This window comes from Odocoileus virginianus, chromosome 3 (genome assembly GCF_023699985.2).
Source record: "Odocoileus virginianus isolate 20LAN1187 ecotype Illinois chromosome 3, Ovbor_1.2, whole genome shotgun sequence".
Classification (NCBI taxonomy): domain Eukaryota; kingdom Metazoa; phylum Chordata; class Mammalia; order Artiodactyla; family Cervidae; genus Odocoileus; species Odocoileus virginianus.
In genome coordinates this window covers 34,173,775-34,201,056 of record NC_069676.1, presented here as the reverse complement: position 1 = coordinate 34,201,056, position 27,282 = coordinate 34,173,775, and the positions used below count along the sequence as shown (strand labels likewise).

At 45.4% G+C, this 27,282-nt stretch overlaps 1 protein-coding gene across 3 annotated transcripts in view; it reads right to left on the bottom strand.

Annotated features, from left to right (window-relative positions):
- The window catches only part of SEMA6A (semaphorin 6A), a 129,473-nt gene extending 103,467 nt beyond the window's left edge, over positions 1 to 26,006 (bottom strand). The window contains exon 1 of one of the 3 annotated variants that reach the window (XM_020910302.2): positions 25,223 to 26,006. The gene's annotated coding sequence lies outside the window, so the exon portion shown is untranslated. The remainder of the gene's footprint in view (positions 1 to 25,222) is intronic. The other 2 variants (XM_020910306.2, XM_020910305.2) reach the window with 2 other exon arrangements.
- Positions 26,007 to 27,282: the final 1,276 nt, after the last annotated feature.

Genomic DNA, 27,282 nt, shown 5'->3' with positions numbered 1-27,282 from the left:
GAAATTGGAGACAGGAAATAAAAGTGATTTTTATTTATAACCAGTGATAAATTATACTCCCCAGGGCTCAGTTGGTAAAGAATCCGCCTGCAATGCAGGAGACCCCGGTTCGATTCCTGGGTTGGGAAGATCCCCTGGAGAAGGGAAAGGGTACCCACTCCAGTATTCTGGCCTGGAGAATTCCATGGACTGCATAGTCCATGGGGTCTCAGAGTTGGACACGACTGAACGACTTTCACTTCACTTCACTTTCAATGAGGCATAGATATCCAATTCTTGTTCAGAGAATGTGCCACGTGAGTACTCTCTTCTGCTGACAACAGGGACCCACCGTTTATGTGAAGTGGGCAAGAGAGTTTCCCCTCATGCCACTTATACCGTGTGTAAATTATAAATTTTCAGAGCACATAAAAGTATACACACAATAACCAGAACTCTTAACCAATATTCATACACTATCACAAATACTTCTTGCCAAAGGTCAATACCACTACCTTTGGGACTGGTGACAGCAAACGTTCAAGGCCACTTGGTTGTGACTGGGTTCCTTGGTCATGGGTCTTCTCCCATCCAAGTACTAACCAGACCCAACCCCGCTTAGCTTCCAATACCAGACGAGATCAGGTGCATTCAGGGTGGTATGGCCGCAGACGGTCATATGCCTTCTCAACAGGCATCTTATGATCATGTTTAACTCAGTGATGGATCCTAGCTTTGTACAGACAGACGATAAGGAACTCTCTCTCTTTAGGGCTTGTATAGAAAGGGGTCCATGGCTAACAGTTTATTTTTTTAAAAGGCATTTTAAATAGAGATGTTCTTATAAATATCCCTGTTATTTCAGGTAATTAATTTCCTGATATTTCCTTCTATGACTACTTCTAAGCCACTTTAATTGTGTTTTAAAATCAAAACAAACGTACCTATTGAAGGTTAATCACAAATTTCATGCCGTCAGCAATGTCTGAATTATTTTTAAGAAAGGAGAGATTACCAAGAGAATGATCCCCTCCGAGGTTATCTGACACTGTTACTCTACCTTTTAGTTCTTGAATTTGAAACCAGCTCTGTGAAATAATACTCTTAAGTGCTAATGTTAACAATATCGGTGATCCAGAGAATCCCGTGTCCGGCTCCATGGGCTTGAAATCTTGGCTTCAAGTGGGTTTACTGAATCACAGCAAAAGCAAAAGATTCTCTCCAATGACCAGCCTTTGAAGGGCTGGTGTGTCAGAGTGCCTAGCAGACATTTCTGGGCCCTGTGGCCTCAGCAGCATCACGGCTCCCAGAGACTCAGAATTTAACAATATGAAGAGTGCCTGAAGTTTACCAGGGACTTCACCCTGTGTAAACACAGATATGACATCTGCAGCAAACTCTGGGAGGAAAGTTTGACTCTAAATCCTCTTACACCACAAGGAACATTATTCTTAGAACAGTTCACTAAATCAGGGCTCCCCAAACGGGCAGATCCTCACAAACATCTGAGGGACATTTGACTCCTGTTGCTCCCCAGGCCTTCACCCTGGTGACTCTGGTTAGGTAGGTAGGTCTTTGGCAACTTAGTTTCCCAAATAACATCATGTCTAAAATTCTCACCTTTAAGGTCAGCTATCCAGTATCATCAAAAGAGGTCTCGGGTTAGCTTAATTTTTAAAACATTAGCATCAATTAGCTCATTCAACAAGTAAGTGAATGCAAAAATGATTAGGGTATAATCTCTGTTCTTGGGGACCTCAAAGTTGAGTGGCTTCATGGAGTTCATAAAATGTCACTTAGATGAGAGATGAACCATGACTGAAGAGAACACGGGTGAAAGAATCTGAAGGAGGGAAGGTAGGGAGGGGAGTGACAGAATAGGGACTTTGGGTGTAGGGAAGGTGTAAAAGCAGATTGAGGTAGGCCAGGCCAAAAAGGGCAAACTTGCTCATGTTGTAATTTCTGTCAGTTCAATTCTATATCACATCCTATAGCGTGTGTGAATGTGATACAGAATACACACACACAGTCTTTGTAGCTTACGCCTCATCAGTATGCTTATATAAACAAGATTTGGGCGGGTGGTGATGTAAAAATAGCAAAAAAAAAAACCCCAAAACACTTATCTACTTGGGAAGATCCCCTGGAGAAGGGAAAGGCTACCCACTCCAGTATTCTGGCCTGGAGAGTTCCATGGATTGTACAGTCTATGGAGTCGCAAAGAGTCGGACACGACTGAGTGACTTTCACTTTCAATGCTTAGTGTATAATAGACCCTTAAGGCAATTTACACACATTGACTCATTGAATCCTCACAGCAGCCCTGAAGCAGACACCATTAGTATCCCATTATACAGAGGAGCAAACTGAGGCACGGGGGGGCTGAGACTTTTTTCCGAGGTCACACAGCCCAGTGAGTGATGAACTTTGACTCTGTACCCAAACTCTAGCCCCTCTGCTGGTGACCACTGACAGGCTGCCTCTTTTCTCGGGCACATGCTTTTTTTGCTAAAGTCATTTCCCTCCCACCCAGCCCTAAGTTTTGACCTGGTTATTGGATTCAGATAGAATAGGTATCTTGGAGGATGTAATCAGAGCAAGCTTGCTCTATCACCTTCCTCTTTGCAATTAAATGCAGACATGCTACAACAACATCAATAATCCCTCTAAGGAATTCGAATGTCTGAACTGACAAAGTATCAGGAGCCATCAACTTTCTGACAGCTCATGTAGGGCTTTAAAAATACCTGCCTGATGTTCGCCACAAGGACTCTCCTTAGAGTCCGTCATAGGATTCTGTCCGTAGAGCCTGACTCAGTGATCTATCTACATGAACCTAAAAAAAAAATGATGACCAAAAAACGTAGGCAGGCCACCACCACCCACTGCATGTCACTGACAACAGTCAGAGAATTAATGATTAACCTGGACAGCACCTCGAGGTGAGCCACGGTCTTTGTTCCTACTCTTGAAAATTTCCCGGAACGTGTCAAATAACCGTAGTCCCGGCCCCAGGCTTCCTCTGATGTTCACATTTCTGTTTAAAAAAGGATTCTGTAGCCAACCATCCTTTTCAACATGTTTCACTTTGCCAAGCTGAAGATTGCAAAGCACAAGAGTTGGACCAGACAATAAGCACATCTAACTTTACACGGACTGTCTTTTTATTCAAGAGGAGAAGGTTTCTTCTCTTTTTCCAAACCAAGGCAAAGACAGGTGCCACAGAGTATTGTGAGAGTCAAATGAGATGGAGGATATAAAAGACCGTTGACAGCCTTGCACTAATTGTTGTTTCATTATCTGGACCCATTACTGACTTGGTACGAAGTGAAATTCTCCCAGGCTGGGCTTGTGAGGAGGGTGTTCTTCCTCATTTCTCAGCTCAGTTGCTTAGGGCCCTGGAGCAAGTCAGGTAACCTCCTGAGGAGCTGGAAGGTGAGAAGGTGAGCTGGTCTCCATTTTGGGTGGGGCCGGGCTTCCCAGGTGGCGCTAGTGGTAAAGAACCCGTCCGCCAATGCAGGAGACATGAGAGACCCGGGTTCGATCCCTGGGTCAGGAAGATCCCCTAGATAAGAAAATGGCAACCTGCTCCAGTATTCTTGTCGAGAGACTCCCCATGGACAGGGGAGCCTGGTGGGCTACAGTTCGTAGGATCACAAAGAGTTGGACACGACTGAACCAACTTAGCACTCTGCACTGATTGGTGGGGGGGGGGGGCATTTATTTGCGCCTGTCATTCAAGTGCAGCTCCTATCCTCTCTCAGAGGCTTTTCTATCAGTGGCAGATAATCGTGTATACTCACGCTTACTTACAGCAAGTGTTATTTTTAAAAAATATTTTTTAAATTTATTTGGCTGTGCCAGGTTTTAGTTGTGACACATGGGATCTTCAGTCTTTGTTCAGGCATGTGGGATTTAGTTCCCTGGTCCCTGGTGAGGGATCGAACCTGGGCTCCCTGGGTTGGGAGTGTGGAGCTTTAGCCACTGCACCACCAGGGAAGTCCCCCGCAAGTGTTATTAAAAGGGCAGTTTTACACATTCAATAGAAAATTATTTCATAAGTGGTGCTATATGCTGCCAGAGGTGACAAAAATGAAAACATTTTCATCCAGTGTATTCCTTGCCAAAATCCACTAGAAAGTTGAAAGGGTGAATTTGTATGTGGATAGGATGTAGGGATAAATAAGAAATGATGGAGACCGTGTCTCCAGGAGGAGAGCCTCTTCCTGGCAGATGAGGATGCAGGGGGAGTGGACTCTCAAGAGCATCCCTTCTTCCCAAGAATCTTTGTGAGGTACCAAAGGACACATCTCCATTGGGAAAACGAGGACAATATTACGAGCTTGCAAACTGCTTTGAAAACTGTAGATTATAAATAAGTACAGTACATTCAAATAACACATTCTGCAACTGTGTATCAGGCTCATTTTTCGTGACTGTACTGGGAAGACTTATTTTTTTAATATGTTCAATTTAAACACACACAGCCAGCCACCTCATTGACCGTTAAGCACTTAAAAATCCAACTGTAATTTTAGCCAGATTTCTTATGAACCTCCGGGTAACCACTATAGGGAGACCACCTCTGAACTCCAAGTTCAGTCCCTCAAAGGGATTAAATCTTAAATGCACCATCACTTCGACTGCTGTAGCTGATCACACTCGATGTCATTAGCGTCCGCTTAATATGGCAGCTGATGCCTCGTGGTCCCTGCCAATGAGGCTGAGCGGAGCCTCGGAGAGAAGTGAATTATAATTGCCGGCCTCGGGGCTGCGTGGCGCTGCCGGTGACAGTGGTAAATGGGGAAAAGAGGCAAGCATTAGAGAAGGTCTGTTGTGCTGATGAAGTGGAATTCCTAGAACACACTGTGCTATCAAATGAGATTTGACTCCACAGTACTGGGAGCAGACAATGGGCTCAATAGGACCCAGCACCGGTTGCTGGGCATATTCTAGCTGCTTTAGTTGAGTTGCCTTTCATTCAAGGGAGCAGGAGCTATTCTAAAGAATGGAAAGGAAGGGAGTGTAGTTTTGGTCCAGAGCAATCTGGAGGATAAGATGTTAGAGGAGAAAAACTAGAGAATTTCAACCAGGATGAATACAATAATATTTTCCCACACTCAACCAAGTCTCTCTCTCTCTCTCTCTCTCTATATATATATATATATATATATATAATAAACATCTACAGAAAGGACTAGTAGAATAGCCCAGCCTCTTTAGCAGGGTTAGTATAGGGCATGCTTTAGAAAGATCTGGGTGAAGGATGAGTCTTTCTTAGATCTCTAGTTCTGGAAAGGCGTGGGGGAAAGAAGGCTTTAATGTGTAGGGAGTGGTTGAAGGGGCTACGGAGTTTCAAGAGTTAGTGAGGGTCTCTATTCTGAGTACTCATTGGTATACAATCTGAATCCAGGGAAAACGAACTATGAACAGTAACATCAGAAAAAGATGTTCTAAATCACTTATTATAAAACTACATCCTGCCTCCTCCTCCTTGATGTGCTCAGTCATGTCCAACTCTTTGCGACCCCATGGACTGTAGCCCACCAGGCCCTTCTGTCCCTGGGATTTCCCAGGCAAGAATGCTGGAGTGGGTTGCCATTTCCTTCAGGGGATCCAATGCATCTCCTGCACTGGAAGGTGGATTCTTTACCACTGCACCACCACATCCTGCCTTATATAAAGAATTAATTGTCAGTCTCAAGATAGGTAACATTCTGTTATTAACAAACCAGGAGTTAGTTTGTTCCCAACTTGCAAAATGGAGAGAAGAGAGTGGAGAATTCCTATTCAAAAAGGGCCCCAGGCACTTAAAAGACAGTTGAACTGTTGAAATCAAAGACAGTTAATTGTAGTCTGTACAAGTAGGAACAACTCCACCTAATTATGAATGAGGCATTGTCAAACCAGTTTGACCCTGAAATACTCACTTTCAACTAACTTAGTTTTTTAAAAACCATTTTATCCGAAACATTTGAACAAAATTACGCTGCAGCTAACCAGGTAAACCAGAGGTGTGGAGTGCACATTTTGTTTGAGGATTCCCATGAAGGTAATAATTTTTGTCAACTATGAAAAACTACTGCACAGAAACCAAATTTGTGGAGAAAATTCACCACCCTTAAGACTTGCCTTGGTGAGTGATGTAGTCTAAACTACACTTAGAGACTTGGTTGGGTAGTCTGATCTGCCCACTTTCTAGAAAGGTTTCGACTCTCAATACCTACATACAGGCCTCCGTACACACAAAGCAGACACTGAATATCCAGGCGGAGGTTTTATATCACAGGGTTCAGGAACCCCAAACCCCTGAGGCTGGAGAGAGCTGGGTTTCCCAACAAAGCCTTGTCCACAAGCCGGGAAAGGCGGGCGTGGGCCCTGAGGTGGTCACGGCAGATCCAGCCCTTTGCTGCCTTATTTATTCGGATCATTAGAGGGCGCCAATTAGCACCTATCTGGTGACGCGTGTGTGCTGTGAACATCTGTCCACTAGCATCTGGCCAGGGCCCAAGTCCATTTCACAGGAAAACACCAAAGAGCTGTCAGATGGTCCTGCGTTTGGGTGAATACCACACACCGAGTCCGCTCTGCCCCAGGGGAGAGGCCAACACCTCCATCTCTGTCTCAGGAAGGACCTAACTGCTGACTGGCAACTCCCGTATCTGTGAATTCGGCTTTGCCCACTGGAGTAAGTACTTTGAATGGATAAAGCCAGAAGTAACTTGGCGTTTGCTTGAGAGCTAATTGAGCAGCGTGGCCCTGGTGTTTATGCTTTAACCACCCAGCCTTCTTTCGCTCTTCTCGCTGGACCTCAGGGGAGCAGGGGTGAAGACTGGGTTGGATTGGGGATTCACTTTTCAATCCATCTACTCTGCGGTTCAGTGCTCAGTTCTTGGGTTTTGTGAAAAACAACCACTTAAAGCCAGTGAATCAATTTGACATTTTCAGTTTACTGGAGTAGGTAGTTAATGGCATATACAATCTTAAAGTTCTGTTGTATAAAGTATAAACTTTTTGTATTTACACATTGATTTTTGAGTCAGGTTAGATTAACAGAGACCTTTGGGCCCTCGGTGAAATATTGTGATTCCAAACGTAACACTAACTACAATCTAACACAGAAAACTCCCTCAGTAAGAAAAGCCCTCAGTATTTCCCTTGGAGTTCCTACATAGTCTGTTCCCAGAGTGCAGGAAGGTTTGTGGCATAAGCCTGATAAATACAGGCTACCTGCAGAACACCAGACCCAACAGAGAACAATTAAAATGGGAGAAATACCTATTCACCTAACTTCTCATCCCATAGGAACTAATATATCATATAGCTGGATGCATACTGTAGGTACGCACTAAAATAATTCCTAAATGAAGTGAAGAAATGAAGGATTATTCAGTCAACCCTGACGCACAAAAGTACATAGAAAAAGATACAGTGACAGAAGCAGAGAGAAAGACTCATCTGGATGCTGTCATCTTGTCATCATCTTGTCTTTTCAGTTTTAACTTACAATGTCAACAACAATGCCCTCCTAGTGACATGAAGCACTGAATTCCACCAATTTCATTGGGAGAATTTGGTGTCAAATTATAATAGATAATTTTTCTGCATGCTAAGTTGTTTTAGATGTGTCCAACTCTTCGCGACCCTATGGACAGTAGCTCACCAGGTTCCTCTGTCCATGGGATTCTCCAGGCAAGAATACTGGAGTGGGTCACCATGCCCACCTCCAGGGGATCTTCCCAACCCAGGGATCCAACCCACATCTCCTGCAGTTCCTGCATTGCAGGCAGATTCTTTACCGCTGAGCCACGGGGGAAGACCCAGATAATTCTTACTGAGTGCTTATTATGTACCAGACGTTCTTCTGATACATGTAGTCTGATTTAGTCATCAGAACCGCTTCATGAGGTTGGTACTGTTAGTATTCCTATTTTACAGATGAGGAAAACAAGGCACAGAGAGGCAAAGTGACTTTCCCAAGTTCTCACAGCCAACAGAACAGGAAACTCCAGTGTTCAGACTTTTAGCTCCTTCGTCATGATATCCCTCTAGAAGAAAAGTTGACTCCTAAATGCACTTTTAACCCTCAGCTTTATTCTGTGTGTTTCCAGCAGTAATGGGATCTCAGTTATTCTTCCTGATCTTAGTCTCAAACTTTTAGGGATATTATCACCATCATTATCATCAGTCAGCATTTCCATCAGATTCATGTCTGTCACTCTGCTTCTATCAGCTCGATGCACCCGCAACGTTGTAATGTTACCTCCATAACCCACTGAGGATGCCAAGGCTACACATGCAAAAAATAGCCACTGAGACTGAAATTGACTCTCCACTTAGTGCCGACTGTGGAGTATGCTTACTCTTCATCCGAGAAAAAGCAGAGCTGGCACTACTGTCAGAAAGGACTTAATGCCATGGTTTAGGCTGTAAGTAAGTGCGTGCTTCTCTTCTTAATATCTTCAGAGGATAATCTATAAAGTGCTGAAATGTACTCTTTGAAGGTCTGTAATAGGATAGTGTACTGAAGTTACAGAACCTTTCCCTGAGGGCTAATTATGCCAGAGACTTCGAGGTGAGTCTCTCTGGTCAAACATCTCCCACCCAGGGGTGGTTGAAAATTCTTCCTTGACATTTGTAATTTTAGTTAAAATTGTTAAAGAAGGTCTTGCAGCCTTATTTGACAGAGCTTATGTTATCGTATATTGCTCTTTTGCATGACATAAAAGAAAAATATCAGTGAAATCAACTGGATAATGTAGTCCTAAAACTTCTCGTTCGATGATTAACTTCGTAATGGAGCTGGACTTCCATACCCAGTCATCAGCGTGTGTGTTTTCCACACAATATTGTCCTCGTTGCTATCAGGAGCTTTGGTGATGGGCATATTTAAATGTGCTTGCCACGTTTCAAGCCAGGCATCAAATTTTTTAACACTGGAGACAGTGTCTAGGTCGGCTAGGTTAGCTTCTAACTAGCTGGTAAGATTTGTTTGTTTTCTCACCTTGCCTGGGATCTGAACAAAAGTGGTTGTGCTGAGATTAAGAAACACTAGAGGGCAGCCTACAAGTTAGAAACAAGTCAGCCTACACAGGCGCAGTCTTTTGGCATCGCACAGTGAACAGCTCAAATATGGCGTCCCAGGGAAAAACAAAAAATCATCATATCATTCCTTAATGTTTAATTTGCATGTGCCTTCAAAAGAAGCCTTCAAAGGAAATAACTTCATAAATATTTTCTCCCTTCTAGAAACTCACTAATTTGTTAAACCTTCCTGAAGATGCTTGATGTTTCTAGTCCTGTTTTGTTTCACTTCCGTTATTCAACCTCGTTTTAAAATAACAGAACTTTATGAGAGAATAAAACTCTTCTCTTACAAGTTTTATTTAGAAACCTCTGAAATAAAAATGCAATGTGAAGGGTAAAGACAGCATATCTATCTTTTTAGGGTTCCTTTTTATAGCATAAATATTAGTTATTTTCAACCATTAAAGGCATTGGACGACTCCTGTGGACAACTATATGGTATCAGTACTTATCCAAAGGTTGAAACCATAATATGAAATCTGTAATATGTCGTTCACCTATGAGTTGAAGGTTGATTTCTTCCTAAACAAAATATTACTCAACACATTTTTTCTGCTGCTACATAAGCAGTGTTCAATTTTAGCACCATGCAGCAGAAAAGGCCTAGCTGTATGCTAACACTATCTTATTAAACAACACAATTTAGGTGTTATTTGTGTTTTGTGAATTATGTCACGTGTAACATTTCAGTTGCACAAGGCAACTTAAGAGATAAACACTCATATAAATCTGCCCACGGCGGGGTGCGGAGGAGGGAGGGAAGGAAGGGGCGAACACACGTACAGTTAATTTCAGAATTCAAAGACTTGCATACTGTTCAGAATGGAAAAAATAGGAAACAGGTGGCTCGATGTAGGCCCTGATTCTTCCATGAGTGAATCACAAGCTTCTTGCTTGCCCTGCACTTTGTAGCCAGTCTTTATAGATGGCGCTGGATGGTGCTTCAGTCATTCTCATTATTATCCACCTCGGCTCCTGGTATTAACCTCCCTAATGTTGGAGAAAGTGGTACCAGCTGCCAGACCAAATGCAACAGTTTAAGTGCTCTTAATTTGAGAACCTTTAGCACTCATTTTACAGAGCTGGGTATGAGCACAATAGAACTTAAGTCCCAGGCTTTGGTGTTTGGCTTCTTATGTGTCATTTACATATGGTTTCTGATCGCCATTAAAAATGAACAATTTTTGTCTCTAAACCTGGCCTGTCTTGGCCAATGTCACCACCATCCACTCAGCTCCCCAGATGTGACATCTCGGAACCATTTTTTTCACTCTTCCACCCCCTTACCCCACACGTCCAACTGGCCCCTAAGTCCTGAAGGCTATACTTTGCCAGTGCACCCAGAATCCATTTCCTTTTTTCCATTCATAGCACGAGCAGATTTATACTTCTAAAACACATGTCTGATGACATCAACATTTGGCTGAAAAGCTTTAATCGCCCGCAGTTTGGAGTCCTAGGGCCGAGATCTCCATGGACTGTTCTCCATCCTTCTTTCTGTCCGTGGGGCTTCCAGGCCATATCACCAGTCACCAGGAGTTCCCCTTGCTGCTCTGGGGCCAAATCTTGGATTTCTCTGTCTCTGGCCTTTGCTCCTGCCTCTCTCTTAGCCCCACTGCTCCTCTGCCCCTTGCCAACTAGGTACCAAAATCTTGTCCACTCCTTAGGTGCAGCTCAAATGCTTCCTCCCAGACTGGACAGAGCACTCCTTTCTGTCCTCAGCATTCTTACCATGCTGCTTTGGACATGGAGAACAGTCAGCCCTCAGACACTAGTAATTTTTTTGCACATCTACCTTCCTGGATAGTATGTGGGCCCGACGTCTGTGTTGTTGTTGTTCAGTCGCTGTGTCCATGTCCGACTGTTTGCATCCTCATGGACTGCAGCATGCCAGGCTCCCCTGTCCTTCAGTATCTCCCGGAGTTTGCTCAAACTCATGTCCATTGAGTCAGTGATGCCATCCAACCACCTCATCCTCTGTCACCCCCTTCTTCTGTCTTCAATCTTTCCCAGCATCACAGTCTTTTCCAGTGAGCTGGCTCTTTGCATCAGGTGGCCAGAGTATTAGAGCTTCAGTTTCAGCATCAGTCCTTCCACGGAATATTCAGGGTTGATTTCCTTTAGGATTGACTGGTTTGATCTTGCTGTCCAAGGGACTCGCAAGAGTCTTCATCAAGTCCACAGTTCAAAAGCATCAATTCTTCGGTGCTCAGCCATCTTTATGGTCCAGCTCTCATATCTGTACATGACTATTGGGAAAACCATAGTTTTGACTATATGACCTCTGTTGGCAAAGTGCTATCTCTGCTTTCTAATATGCTGTCTAGGCCCTCAGTGGTTATGCCTGCAATTGATCAATAGATTCTGAACTAGGTCATCACTGTGTCTCTGTCGTATCTAGAACTTGCCTAGAATAGGTGCTGAATATGTATCTGCTGAAGTAAATGGACCTGATGCTTTCGTTGCACCCAGCAGTGTGGACCAGAGGAGTAAAATGACCTTGGTAGGAGGGAAAATCCATTTATGCTGAGCCATGCAGTCTACTTTACTCCTCGCTAATAACATGTTTGTTTCACAGGTACAGGTCGCAAGCCCCAGGAGGATATTCCTGCAGGAATATCTGGTTGAGCCCTCTGTCCCTCCAGGTGTATCCTACACAAGGGTCAAAGTTTCCACCTTTGTTTTTATTCCTACTATCAAATAGGGCTAGAATCCTAAATAACAACATCCTCCATTTTTCAAATGATGTCCTTTTGGATGACAGACTCAAGGTCCTAAGAGCTGCTGAAGACAATGACATGCATCAAGAAGCAGGAGTTTACGTCCTGAACCCTTGGGTGGAGTCCTCGGAAAGCTACTTCTAAGGTTCTTCTGTGGCAGGAGTCAATCTGCATAGTAGGCATAATGTGAAAACATCTTCCGTTGGAAGACTAAATTATTTCCAAATTCTTTTTAAAGTATTCAGCAAACTGTACAATGTCCTGGAGCGTAAAAAAAACTCAGATTCAGAAGGCTTCAGACCTTGTCTCAAGCCCTTCCCTTCCCAGAGGCATATACTGTTAGGCCAAAGATTTGACCTCTCTGAACCTCAGTTATCTCATCTTTAAATTGGGCATAATAATACCCGCCCTGCCTAACCTAGGCTGTAATGATATTAAACGAGGCAATGTTTGTAAACATACTTAGAAAAATATAAGGACTATATAATGAGGTCTTTATTAATAGTAATAACACTGTTAAATGCTGTTGATGCTGATTATCATCGGTAAGCCTGACTTCTAAATCTGAGCAGCAAGATTCTTGCTGGGCAGACCTGTCCTGGGTGTGCACCTCACTGTTTCAAGTCAGTCTGTCTTCTTCCTACAAGATACCATTCCAGGAAGGTGTGTCGAGCTCTTCAAACATAGGCAGTGAGAAATAATGAAAAAACTGCAAAATGCACTGTGATTGCTTTTATTAGAATAAGCCCTCCAGTGAAGATACTGGGTATCGTTGACAATAAGCAAGAATAGACATTGCCTATGTTGAAAACCTTTGCAAGTTGTGCTGGAGAATTTGCATTTCAGTAACAACGTGATAATGTCAAGCTATTCACAACATTTCAAAGCCTCCTCTGGCACACCTGGCGTGGGGTAGGATCTGCTTGGGGAACTGGAAGTGGCTGTTTTCTAACAGTACTGGCAGTGACGTTGTCCTTTTCATTCTTGGGAACGGATGTGTTTGAGTAGTATTAACACGTCTTGTTTCTGGACAGGACAAAATATGAAAACGAAAGCTCCACCCTCCATGATCTCCCAGGAGGATTAATTAATCAGCATATTCAACATGTTGAACTTCCCCTCATCACAAATGAGCGGAAACATCTTGTAGATAAAAGTTGCCTTTTTAATAGAAAACTTTTCCCTGTAGGCTGAACATCCCTTTAAAAGAGAAAAGTATCCAAAAGATGTTGCCTTCCCCTTGACTACATAGGAAACTACTCTGCTTTCTAGATGATACCAGTAGCATATCCTCTTGTCTCGGCAAACATGGGCTCATGACACTGGGTTGACTTTACTTCTGTTAAAAGTAAAACCATACTGCATGCAGGGGGGACAACCATCTTGCCTATATTTTAGGTAATCACTACCCTAGAACACAATACAGCAAATAACATTAATCAATTTAATTTAGGTAATTTCTCATTAAAGATGCTTCTAGATTCGTAAGCTTAATTGTAAAAGCTAGGCATTTATAATTCATAAGCACAGATTATGCTCAACCAGATAGGTTATATGCTATTAAGAGTTTCAGATAAGCTGCAAAGTGATTATTCACACAGAAACTTAACTCATAAGTTGGCATTAATATATTATACCTAACTTTCATTAGGCCCTCTGGTTAAAAGCTGAATGTAAATAGTGTGTTAACATTATAGTTCAGTTACTTGACATCTGTTCTAAAACTCATGACACAAGAAAAAGTACTATAAACCAAAAGTAAGGCCAGCTTCTCCAGTGCTTATGGTGTTTCTATCACTATGGTCAGCACTCAGGAAAGAGTACTTTCGTTGTTGTTGTTTAGTTGCCAAGTTGTGTCTGACTCTTTGTGACCCGGTGGACTATAGCCCACTAGGCTCCTCTGTCCATGGAATTCTCCAGGCAAGAATACTGAAGTGGGTTGCCATTTCCTTCTCCAGGGGATCTTCCCGACCGAGGGATCAAACCCAGGCCTCCTGCACTAGCAAGAGGATTCTTTACAGCAGACAAAGGAAACACCACTTGATTCAGCACCACCAGCATACAATGGCTTTCATTTGAAAGACCTGGGGCACCACTCAAAGTCTCATTCTATTTTTGTAAAGCATAGCCTCAAATCCAGCTAGGTGCCAGTAAATATCAACAAATTTGTTAAGTTAAAATAAAAAATGGTTCCTCTAAAGATTCAAAATACTTTGCACCACTTATCAGTTTGAACTCTCCCCCAAGTGATATTTCATTCTTTACATGACCATTCTGCAAATGATACAGAATCATGTTTCTAATAAGTAAGAACCTCATGTAGTCTGCATGGCAAGATAATGGGAGCACGTTCAAGTCACTGCTGTCTGAAAATGTTCCAACAGAATGCAGCCTTTGAGGTATTGATGCCTTGGAGGCACCAAAAAAAAAAAAAAAAAAAAAAAAAAATCTGTAATCAGAAATCATTAATTAAGGTTAATTGAAGTCTACATTGTATTTGACTGACAGCCTCACAAAAGCCCTGTGACTTTTCTTCAGACTTTTCTTCAGGTGTGCAATGTTGTGTCTGACCAGATACTGAAGAGTAATGACATCTTGGATTGTCCAGAGGACTGCAAAGTCAATTTCCAGAAACTCTCCTTGGAGCAGAAAAAGCTTCTGATCTGAAACATGAATCCCTTTGTCCTTCCCACTCTATGCCTTTTTAAAAAACAACAACAACTACCTTGTAAGAATACCATAGAAGGAGCAGGACCTATTTTCTGACCCTTACCAAATAATCAAGAGTCCGTAACACTGAATTTACATATGCATGTTTTCTTTGCTTCTCCAGAGATGTTGGAGGGAGGTGGGGAAGGGCTGGGGGATAATTGTGGCCTATGGGTAAGCCAGACCACATGATCAAAAACTGCTGTGACACTTAAAAGTGTTTCTCCACAAGGAATTCTGGTGCTCAGAAGCCTGGTGAAGCCAGTAGCAATTAAGGCCATGTTAGTTATCCTTTTCATTTACTTCAAATTATTGGCCTCTAAAATCAATCATTGAGTGTGGCTGAGTAAGGGAGGGGTCAATTTAATAGGCACGGGCATTACAAATGCTTGTTGATCCTAAGTAAAATTTTTGGCAGGCCGGACCTGTGGAAATTTAAAACGGCTGCTTTGAAGCTTGCCCTGTCATTTCCTAGTTTAAAAAAAAATGACTAATTTTCTAGATTAAGCCCATTTGTAATGAATTCAAGGTTTTCTTCTTCTGAACTCACCTGGATTTTCATATGCTGTGTTGCATGTCCTGAATCCAGTGCTGTGTGCTTCAAGTGTAAGATAGTTTTATGTTTTAATCTTCAAAGGAATTAAGTGGCTGGGCTTAGGCGGGTAGGAGTCCTTGAAAGTCCACTTGGAATATGCGAACTAAAATGTGAAGACATGTACCTGTATCTGTCATAGGAGGCCAGATTTATCTAACAAAGGAAAGCTGTGTTCTCCATTGCACAAGAAGCTCATAAATTGTGGAGTGTTATCTCCCTCTTGTAGCAATTTACTCCTCCACATCTTCTTTTGACTGGGTCACTCACACACTATGTCCACAACTGGAGAGCTTTTCCTCATCACCCTGACATAGTAAGATATTATAATTACAGGAAGAAAAAAAGTCGCTCATACACTCAAGAACTGGCAAAGCAGTAGACCTCTGGGCCAGTGTTGCGAAACACAGTCAAATGGTCCCTAGCCCTTCAGTAATGTATGTCGAACCTGGAAAAATTAAGGTGAAACCTGAAGGAAAGCACCAAGTGTTTCCATGCCATACTAAAGCACAACATATAACACTCCTGCGGTCACTTTATTTAGTTAGCCATCTGCAGAGCCAAAACCCAATTATGAGACTGAAATGTGAGTCAAGTCAGGACTGGCCTCATTTACCTCCATGGGCAGGAGCAGCCTAACGAAGGGTCCACACGCTATGGCTTGTCCAAGGATGAAAGTGACACCAGCCCCTGGACCATAATTTTCTACCAGCAAGACTGAGTGAAAGGCAGATCCTGGAGTAAATATCAGCTGGATGCGCGCATAACAAGGTCCAGAGAGACACTCTCAGAAGTTGCCTCTTTTAATCCAATGCTGAATTATACGAGAAGTTGTTTTCAGTGCTTTCAGAAGACCATGGCTGCCAAAATCACTGCGAGGCTCGCAAGCCTAGTCTTTCTCAAACCTTTCCCAAGACACCCCAACACTATCTGAGGCCCTGAAACTATGGCAACCGAATAAGAAAGCAGCCTCCATGATTAATAGATGAAGATCTCAGCAACAGTGCCTAGCTAGGGCCATCATTCATGATGTGAGAAGAATTAGCACAGAATCCATCTTGGAAACCATTAACGAGTATTTATAAAAATCCACCCAACTGCCATCCTGCTACAGAGACTCCAGTTTAGAATGCTGTAAACAGTTTGTTTTCTATTTAGTGCTCACTCTACAGAGAATGTTCTTAAAGTAACTCAGAGCTCACGTTTTTAGAATAATGCAAGGCTTTTATAGGCTGGTTTTCCACCTGGGTTTCTGAGGCCTAAGAACAAATGCATTCATACACCAAAATACGTGAATGAAGTCAAGTGGCTCTTGGGGTAAAAAGGAGAGACAGTCGCTGGACTGTTGTGAGTGTCTTTTACAGAGTGCAATTTTTTTCATAAAGCATTCCATTTTCAGGAAAGGAACCTTTCTATTCACCAGCTCCATCAGTATTCTCTTAGTTTCCTCATTGAAGGGCAGTAAGTCTGGGGGGCAGGAGTCGGGGGAGCACTGGAATCGCTGCAATATTAATGAAAAGATTGAATATGCTCCTGAAAAAAAGACTCAGGAATAGGAAAAAGGAAAAAAGAATGGATCCACAGACAGCTTGTTTAAAACTCTCATATAACATGAAACCATAATTAACAGATTCTTTATTTCCCAGTCCCTCAAAAGCTTATTTTCCAGTGGTGTGTTTTCATTGTGTTTCGATGCCAGATGCTGTTCCCTTCTATAAATGCTTCAAATCAAACGATGGCCAAAGGCTTGGTCTTAAACACGTGTGAGGGCAGAAGGGATAAGAGAGAGAGAGAGATAACATCAATTTCAGAAATTCATCAGCTAAGGTTTTCAAATTGGCTTGGGTTCTTTGAATTAAAGTTTCTGCAGATGGCAATTATAGGTTAGTTGGAAACCACTAGAAAGTGCTGAGTCATACTAAATGAAAGCTTTGGGTCTGAAGGCTGTATGTGGAAACATCTATTACTAACAATACTTTCAAAGCACCAGCCATCACACAGGCTGCTCCGTGGGAGCTGGTCCTTCAGTCTTTGGGGCCTGTGGATTGCTGATTTATTCTGCTCTCTGTACATCCTCTTTCCACTTACAAAATTTAAGAGAAAAATTTTGTCCTAGATGAAAATAACTGTAATTCTAAGCTGTGGAGGGATTCTTACTCCTTCAGGGAACTGGAGTGATAATAACAATTTACTGCCCCTTTTGCTATGCTCTTGAAGAGTCAGAGTCTTCTCACTGAGAAGGACATCTATGGCTATCGTTTGAATCAAATTTAAGGTTGTGTATCAGCGTATCAGCAGTTTGAGTAATCACTGTCTCCACCGGGGTCAGCTGACTATTTCCTGCATTTGGTGGGGAAGGTATGCACAGTCGCTAAGTTGTGTCCAACTCTTTGCGACCCCGTAGACTATAGCCTGCCAGGCTCCTCTGTCCATGGGATTTCCCAGGCAAGAATACTGGGGTGGGTTGCCATTTCCTTCTCCAGGGGATCTTCTGGACCCAGGGATCAAACCTGCGTCTCTTGCATTGGCAGGTGGATTCTTTACCACTGCGCCACCTCGTGGGAAAGTAGTGGTTTGCTTCTGCATGGAGATTCAGTCTCTCCCAAACTGTCACTATGTCAGGTTTGGCCATGGAAGAGGAATCTGGCAAGTATATGTCCACCATGAAGAAACTCATGCAGATCCCGCCATAGCTTCCTGGAGGAGCTGACTGACAGCCAAGCATCTCCTCTGTGACACGTATGTGGTCCTTGGGGTCAATTCAGCTCATCCCTGAGTGGTCATTACGGGCAGCTCTCAGATTCTAAATGTGGGTGCTCTCAGATTCCTTATTGGATACAGGCTGTGTATTTTACTTTCACAGTGTTAGTAAGTGAAAGCTATAATTTTTTAAAAACAACTGTCCTTTGGGTACTTAGTTGATATACAATCCTTAGCTGTTTGCTGTTGTTTTACTTGTATAGTGTTTTCTTCTTCCCTGTTTTGGGTGTGATGTTTCCACTTCCAAAGCTAGGAAAAGGATCCCAGCTCCTGTTCTCACGCAAGTGACCCTTTCACACACTCCTCTGCTTAGAACCCCTGACATCGTGGCCAGCTTATGGTGTGAATATTCCTTTCCAGTCAAAAGGTCATTTCCTTTGCATCCTCTCTTCATGTTGCAGACGTGAAAGGCCATTTCCTTTGGTCCTCTCCCCACCAGGGCACTCTCCACGACAACTGTCACCCAAATAAAAATAACACCTCATATTTAATGAGTGTGTGTAGTGTGTCAGGCATTGTGCCATGAATCTTACAGATGCTGTCGTATTTCCTCTCCTCAACAACTGTAATACCACCAGCAGTGACAAATGGAAACTGAGACAGAGATGTAACTTCCTCAAAGTCACGGCTATTTGTAAATGGCAAAAAAAAGGGGGGGGGGATGCAAATCTGTGTTGTGTCTGCCTAAGACTGTGACCTCTGCATCACCTCCCAAGCTGTCTACAGTCCTTCCACATTTTTAGAAACTATATGCCACAAAACCTAATGAATTTGCCCTGCATTTGATGGGGAAGATAGTAGTATATAGCAGAGATCAAAACTTTACCCTGGAGTGTCTGTTCTACATTAATGCTTTCATTTTATTTTGTCTGTAATTTTGTTTGTTTATCTTTTGGTGGTGCCTCACAGCCTGTGGCATCTTAGCACCCTGATCAGGGATGGAACCCATGCCTCACTCCACCCCACCCCCCACACTGGCACCAAGGAATCTTAACCATTGAACCACCAGGGAGGGCCCAATGCTTTCACTGATGTGAACCATTTGAAACTTACCTGAGCAAAAAAAAATGCCCTTACTTTAAAAAAAAAATAATGCCTGGCAGAGTGACACTCCTATGATCTTGCCTAATTTAATGATTACATTGAAAACAATCACTAGTTGAAACAGTTGGCATCTGATTCATAAATTTGCCATCCATACACTACCTAGATTGTTTTCAGTGAGCCTGAGGACCTTATTTATTTCATCATGTGGTTAACATTAAAATGATATCCACAGGGTATAATCTTTCTTTTGTTCTATAAAAGACAATGAAGCAGGGTCTCTGCTAGGTCTGGGGTCTCTGGAGATGAGAAGGGAGTTAGCGTCAAACTTGTCAAACCTGTCAAACCACAGTGCATTTTATATTTTACCAAATACAATCACATTCATGATTCTGTATTATTCTCTCTGTACTTCTACTAGATAGAAAGCATACATTTTTACTCTTTACAGTTTTTATTTAAAATATTGACCTTCAGAAGAGTTAAGGGGCTTGTCCGTGGTAATGAGTCTGGAACTGAGGTCATCTGACTTTAAGCACAGGATCTTCAACAATAGTCATCACTGCACTGGGACCAGGAAGAAATGTGAGTTAATGGGCATGCTTATTCCTCCTGGTGGAAAGTTGAATTTTAAAAACGACTCTGAGCAAACTCCTAAAAGGCAAGAAGCTTCTGTGGCCAGCGGTTAGAATGCAGAACAAATGAGTCCAAGGTCAAAAGCTCAAGCCCCATAAGTGCTGGCTGTCTTCTTAGCTCCATTTTTTGGGAAGGTTGATTCTACCTAACTCACAGTACCCCCAGCGTCAACCAGGTGTCCCACAGATGTGCTCTCTGACTGCAGAACGGGGACTGATGGGCCCGAGTGTGGGAACGGGCAGGCTCCAATCCATCACCAAGACTGGGAAAACAACCGCGACGGGATGCTCCACTGATGGTGTATGAGACACATCACCTGTGTCCATGGAAGACAGTGTTTTACACGCGCACACACAGACACAGACACACATTCATTCATCAAGGCAGACAGATGTCTCATGTGATGGCCACACAGAAACAGGAGCAGGCGAAAGAGACCAAGATTGGCTGTTCACAAAACGATTCCCTCTTCATTCATTCAACAAGTACTTGTTATGAAAGGCCTGTGATGTGACAGGCACAGGTGTAGGTGCTGGAGACAGCAGTGAGACATGAGAATGTCTACCCTCGTGGCGTTATGTTCTAGCGGAAGACAGAAAATAAATGGGGACAACCGACAGTCTGTCAAGATGTGAAAAGTCCTGAGGAAAAAACAAAAAAACCCTGAGGCTGTCCACCGGGACAGGGAGTGTTGGGGGGAAAATGGTAAAGAAAGATGATCAGGAAAGGCTTCACTGAGACAGCGACATGTGAGCAGAGAACCTGCAGGGGGACAGGAGAAGCAAATTCTACAGCTCTCTGGGCAAGGGCATGCCCCAAGCCTTAAAAGGGCAAGAGCCTGCAAAGGGCCGGATTGGGAGGGGGCATGCTCAAGTGACCCCAAGGAAGAGTGGAGGTCAGAAAGGCGGCGGCCCCAGTGCAGGTCATGTGGGTCCACAAAGACCATAGGATGGACTCTGGCTTTGATGGAATAAGATGGGAAAGCATCTGAAAACACATAACCTGATGAGATTTTGCTTTAAAAAATTTATATCACTTTGGCTGCTGTGTTGAGAAAAGACTGTAGGAGACACAGAGCAAAGGTGGGAGACTAGCTGGGAGGCTAGCCCGGCAGATCCCCTGGCAGGTAGGTGGAGACAGGGGTTTGGCCAGTGCGAGGGCCGCTGAGATAGAAGACCTGGAAGGGGTCTGCATGCTCTCTGCAGGTGGGGCCAACAACATGGTGGTGAGAACAGGTGAAGACATCAGAGAGAGGACAGTCAAGGATAGCTCTTGAGTTTTTTGGCCTAAGCAACTCAGAGGCTAGAACTGCCATTTACCAAGATGGAGAAGATGATAAGAAAGGCATATGTGGAGGAGAAAGATCTGTGCTGAAGGGGTTATTTGGGAAAGATCAGAGTATTGATAGTTGTATATGACATTCTCCATTAGTGTAATTAGAATTACTCTAATAAAAAGGTTTTGCAAGCACTCATCTGCTTTGCAAGGCAAGATACCCTACCCTTGTGTATAAACTATACTGTAATAGTCTCAGGCTAAGAAGTATCCTCAACTCCCGCCCCCCCTTGAGGTTTGTGTGGTATGACATCTTACTCACCCATTTCAAAGGGATTAAATGCCTCCCTGCCTTCCCTACCTTCCCATATCCCCAAGAGGCAGCTGTGTGGTTGCCAGTAGAGAAATAGCTCAGTTGCTCCTGCAGCACATTTTAAGGCAGAGGAGAAAAGCCTTCACTCTGGAATAGAAATCTCTCAGAGACAACTTGGCTCCAGGGCACCCCAAGAGAGTGGGGGACACTGGGAGGTCCCAACAGGATGCTTCCAGGCTTCCCCTGGAGATGTGAATACCCAGGAACACTCTGGGAGGAGGGCGATGAACTTAAAGTGTGTGTGGAGGGCGGGAGGCAGTGCAGGGATTCGTGCAGACTTTCCTAGACTTTCTACTGCTGCAAATGGCAGATGCCTAATTAAAGCATTTGCAATTAGTTTGGCTTGTTCTGTGATTCCTTTCTGCAAACAAATATGATGGGAGAATATATTAGCTCTTGGCAATCTAGTTCTAAAAAAAACTTTTTCTCCCATCATTACTCTTTTGTCCTGCTCAGAAGAAAGCTGAAGCACTGTGTACACAACCTTAAGTATCTGACTTACCTCCTTGTCCAAAACAGTATTTTTCCTTCAATTTCATAAAGGAATGCAACTACCCATTTGCCTTTAAAAGCAGGAAGATTTATTCCGAATTTAATACAAGTTCTTAATTTGGGTGTCTTATTTGTATTCAATGATGATAACAGTCTTCCTAATTCTTGCCATCCTTCTGATTCAACACACTTGGCTGGCGATGTTATCCACCTCCTCGAAATGCAAATGCTATATTTTTTTAATGATGGGAAAAGCAGTCACTAGACTTTGAAAGAACTTGAGGGGTGTATGTTTGTGTGTGTGTGTGTGTCTGTGTGTGTAAATAAAGAGTTGCACTTACTGCCACTTTATTATAACCACTTACTTAAAGGCACAGATTTTTTTTTTTCTTTTTCACTGCAGGGAAAAAAACGTGCCCAGGTCTCCTTCAAGAGAAGACATGTGACCCATTTGGGACTGTTTCTTTCCTTTACTCATTCAACATTTTCTTGAGTTTCTAAACTGGTTCTTATGAAACTTTAACTTATTTAAACTTAGATGGTTTTATCCAATCAGTATACTCTGCAGGTAGCCCCTGAGATAATGATCTTAGGTGTCTGTTGAACATTAAATGCATTATGAGAGGGTGGCCCATCTCTAAAGGGTAATAACTGCAAAACAGAACACTTAGGGAAGATTGCCATCAAACAGTGTAAATAAGAAAAATGAACTAGGATGCCTAACACAGAAAAGGTTTAAATCTGATGGTTATTCATTTCTGCTTTCAGATTGACTTGCAAAGCACCTCATTTAAGAAGGTCCTAAAACCAAAATAATAATAGAGAGTAGTGGTTACTCAAGAGTCAAATAAAAGTTACCATATAAGCAAGCATGGGTAAGCCAAATTCAAATAGTGCAATTATTTTTTAACAGATAGTTTAGGTTAATAGGTGGAGACACATAATGTTGCCACTGTATTTAAGGTTAGGTTAATAATTAACTTTGATGCCTGGAGTAGTTTAATCAAAGCTTACTATAAAAACTGCTCCATGCAGACTAAACAGGGTATTAAAAAACCATACAAAATACTTGCAATCTTGACCTCTGTAGTCATTTGGAAAGGGTGTGAAAAAATCAGATGTTCCATTCAGAAATATGTACCAGCACGTTTACTTTGGGGGAAAAAATATCTTAATAAAGATTCATATTATCTGGAACCAACAATCGTCTCACTGTCATCAGAGTGGCAGTCTGTGGACTTAATGCCCAAGAGGTATGTTGAAAGAAGACCAGACAATTATCAGGATTAGAGAAACGCAAGGCAAAAGCACTCGACCTTCCTACCCGGAAAGACTTAAGAGTCAGCGCTGGGGGGCATTAAATAGCTTTCCTGAGACCTGCTGGCAGGACACTGCCACTGGGTTAAATGTCTTTTCAGATTGGAGGCAAAGAAAGTTGGGCGTACATGTGAGAGAGTCTGTGTCTGTATTACGTGTGTGTGTTCACACGCCTGTGTTTGCAACCTTTCATGGATCACACTCAGCTGCTACTTGATTTCATCCAGTCCAAGCAGAGCGCGATCCCAAGATCCCACCGTGATCGTCTCTGGTAACCACATTCACTAAACCTCTCTTCTCCCAAGGACCGACGCGGACTGGCCGGAGGGGCTGCTCCTTGCAATACAGGCAGGGGGAGGCCCCTCGGCAGTGCTTGCCCCGGCTCCGAAAACAGCGGGGGCCTCCGTGGCTCCACGCACACCTGACTCCCGGCTCTGCTCCTCGCTGAACACCCGCCGGCTGGAAAACGGCGAGCGGGGTGCAGGACCCTGGAGATGCTGCGCTTGGAGCCAGCGATCCCCGCCCGGTGTCCACACGCACCCGCGCGCCAGCCTCTGTCCACAGTGGCTGGACCCAGCTTCCGAGTCCTGCTGGGAAACTTCCCCTTCTCGCCCCTCCCCACGCCCACCCCTTGTTCGACTGCTTGAGAGACCAGTCCAGCAAGTGCCGCACCGCGACCCCAACCAAGCTGACCATCGGTCTGGGTGTCACTCTCCGAGGGGCTGGCTCCTGGCTCCTGCCTCCTAGTCATTAACCTGGGCGGTCTGTCCACCTTCCTGGGGGTTCGTTTTCCCGCGGGCTTCACGTGCCCCCCCCCCCCCCCCCCATCTCTGGCCTTCAGAGAAACTTTCCAGAAGTGCCTGGTCGAGTGACCCCGTGCAGGAAAAATAAAAAAATAAAAAAAGAGGAGGAGACGCTGGGCGGAGGGGTGGTGGCGGCGAGGGAGCGGGAAAAACAGCGGAATCCTGTTTCCTTTCCCGATACCCACAAGTCTAGGACTGCTCCCTGGCTCCCCCTCTACCGTTCCGGTCGTGGAAGGAGGGAACGGACTACGGGATCCTGCCATGCACCGTGTAATACGGTGGGAAGCCGAGGGAAAAAAAGCAGGGCATCTGGGGGAGGGGGGAAAGACACGTCCCATCTCAGCGGGGTCATGCAGACTGGGTGGGCGCTGTCGGGCTGGGTTGGCAGCGGAGCGCCCCACTGCCAGCGAGGCAGCGCTCTAGACGCAGCAAGTAGTCCGGACAATCGAGAACCCCGGGCCCCTGCAGAGGTCTCGTCTGGTTAGCAAGTACTGAGCCATTTCTAGCCAGGTCTTCCCACCCTTCCCCCTCTGGGGACACCTCCTTTCCAAAGAGGGACCACGTAGTGTTTGGAAGAGGGCGCAGCGGGCGCCAGCCCCCGGCACGGGGCTCGGTGCCCGAGGGGGACGCAGACGCCACAGATGCTGTCTTCGTCGCCCAGGAGGGAGCTGCGGCGGGGAATAGGACCCAGGGCGGGGAAGCCGCGCCACACCGGGAGGAGGCCACTCATTCGAGCGAACAAAGCCCGGAACCTCTGGTGCCCAGCGGCCGCGGGAGCCGGGATGTCACCAAGAGGCAGGGTGCGCGGGTTCCAGGCCCATTACAAGTTTCCCGCACTCCACTGAACCCAGCCCAGACCCCGCGCCGACAACAAAAGACTCCCTTTGCTTCCCCCACCCCCCAATCTCCCCGCGTCTGTGGAACCCCTCCTCCCACCTCGAACCCAAACCTAGTGTCGAGCGAAAACAGCGCTCTTGGACCGAACCTCCTCCAGCCCTCGAGGGTAGAACCCCTTCCCCCTGCCTTCGCACCAGGACCCGGCGCTTCGGAGAATCTCACCCTTTCTTGGCCTCTCTGCTGCCTGCTGGCCCGAAAGTGAGGACGAGCACCCAGGGGTACTGCACACACCTCCCAGGGCCAAGGAGCTATCCGCGCGGCTGGGGTCCCGGGCGGCGCCTGGCGTGTGCGCGACGCGAGTGGGGAAGCTCACAACGCGGAGCCCCGAGGTCTCTGGGGCGCAGGGCGGAGAGGAGCGGCGGACAGGGCTCGCGACTGCTCCCCCAGGGCCGGGCAACGCTCGGAAGACAGACGCAAGACAAAATAAAACGCAAGCACCACAAAGCCGAGACAGGGTGTGCGGACCGCGGCCCCGGGACCCGCAGGAGGGAGCGGAACCGCCCGGGAGGTGGGGCGCACCAGGGCGCCCCAGCCGTACCTTTTCGGTGCATCGACGGGCAGGCGGCCGGGGCTCGGAGCGGACTGGTACAGCGTGTATCCCATTTAGTAATCCATTATCGAGGGGATCTCTCCGGGCCGCGAGCTGCGCTCTCTGCTTCGCAAGCCTTTGTCATTCCTACATGGGTGCTTGTCTCCGTAGGGGTATAGTCGCAGCGACTACTTTCTGGGATGCAAACGCGCCGTATTCATTTCCAATGACAGGCGGAGAAGGGGAGATGAAAAAAGAAAGAAGAAAACCAACAAGAAAGGAGGAAATGTTCAAGAAACTCTTCTCCAAATCCAAATTCCACTTGGATTCCACTCCGGCGAGTCCCTTCGGTGGTGTTTGCGCCGATTAACAAGTCATTTCAGGGTGGGGGGCGGGGTGGGGGCTGGGGCAGGGGTGCGCGCTCTAGCCCCGCTCCACGACCGGGAGCGCTACGCCGCGGGTGTGGCGGTGCTGGCCGCTACCGCCGCTCCTAAGCGGGCATCGCGGGCGGTCGGCCCCGCGGAGAAGCGCTGCTGCTGCGTCCGGAGCGCCTGGGCAGCCGAGTGCGCGGGGAGCAGAGTTGGCTGCAGCCTCACCCCGTGCCGCTCACTACTCCTCTGTCACCGGAGAGGCCGCCGCTCCAGGGCGGAGCCAAGTCCCGGACTGGATTGCGCAAAGCGGACTCTCCTCCTGCAACCCCGCCTACTTTGGCTGGCGTCTTCTCCGACCCGAAGGAGGGCTGCGGTCTCTGTGTGTGAACCCGAGCGAGCGAGGCGGAGAGAGGGAGAAACTACGCGCTGTGGCCGCAGGTGGAGCCTCGGAGCGACTGGTCAGCGCCGCTTCCTTCCACCAGTATTGCCCGCCCGCGGCGCGTTCGGCGGAGGTCCCCGCGGGGGCGACACCCGCAGAAGCCCAGCCTGTGCCTTCCCCACCCCCGCATTTGCTCTTGCGAGGGGAGGGGGGAATCTCGGACAGCATTGCCGAGCCCTGTCAAGTCAAAAAAAAATAAATAAAAATAGACGTAGTGCAGGAGCAAGTTACAAGAAAGGATTTGTTCATCGATTTTTTTAAATGGAAAAGTTTTAAAGGATGAGGGTAAGTGAACGGCGAGCCTTTCTGATTACTATATCAAGAGGTAAATTCCAGAAGTGACGGACGCTCTGCGCACCCAGATGAGTTGGATAGAAACCGGTACACTTAAAAATACACTTCGACGATATGAACTCAGCTATTAGTTAACGTACATTCAACACACCTTAATAAAGCATGTTAAGTAAGCAAATTAGTGTATGTGCTGCCGAAGAGAGCAAGTAAGCAAATTAACTATAGTGCAAGGAAGGCTGGTAGCGACGATCTGCTTTTAAACTTAGAAAGTAGGTACACTGTTCTTAGAAATAATTATGTAAACTTCAGAAATAACACACAATTCCAAAGAGTATCCAACAGCTTCATGGAATAACTAAATCGCAGCTTCTTCCAAGGCGCTTTTGTGTTACCATCCTGAGGAGAATGGCAGACACAGCCTTCCTCGGTTCGCTTGAAAGTTCAGTAGCCCCAAAGTCCTGCAGTTACAAGGCTTGTGCCCACTGGGCAGACTACACGACGTCCCCTTGTCCCGGCCGTTGCGCGCTCCCTGCCTGCTGGCCGCAAAGACCGCAAAGGAGCACGATACCCCCCCCCCCCCCCAAGGAGGGCTTCTCAATTGGTTGGCGCGGGCGGCCAAGCAGTTCTCCGACCAATATTTACTAGCTATGGGTTCAGCCGAGAAAAGCACTGGGAAGATCAGGGTCTCAGTCTCCCTTAGGCTGAGTTCCCTTAAATAAATGCATTAGAAATTGTACCTGTTCCCTGATTGGGGCTAGGATCACTAATAAGACCCCCCGCCCCCACCCCCTTTTTTTTTTGCCTTTCGTACAGGCAACTAAAATACGCACAAGCATGCTAATGAGGGCTCATGAAGCATAAAATAAGTGCACTCGTGACAACAGTATAGATACTGTCCACAAACCATTTAGAAAAGGTGAGAAAAATGGTTTGAGGGAAAAAGGTCCGTCTCCCTGCTGTTCGCC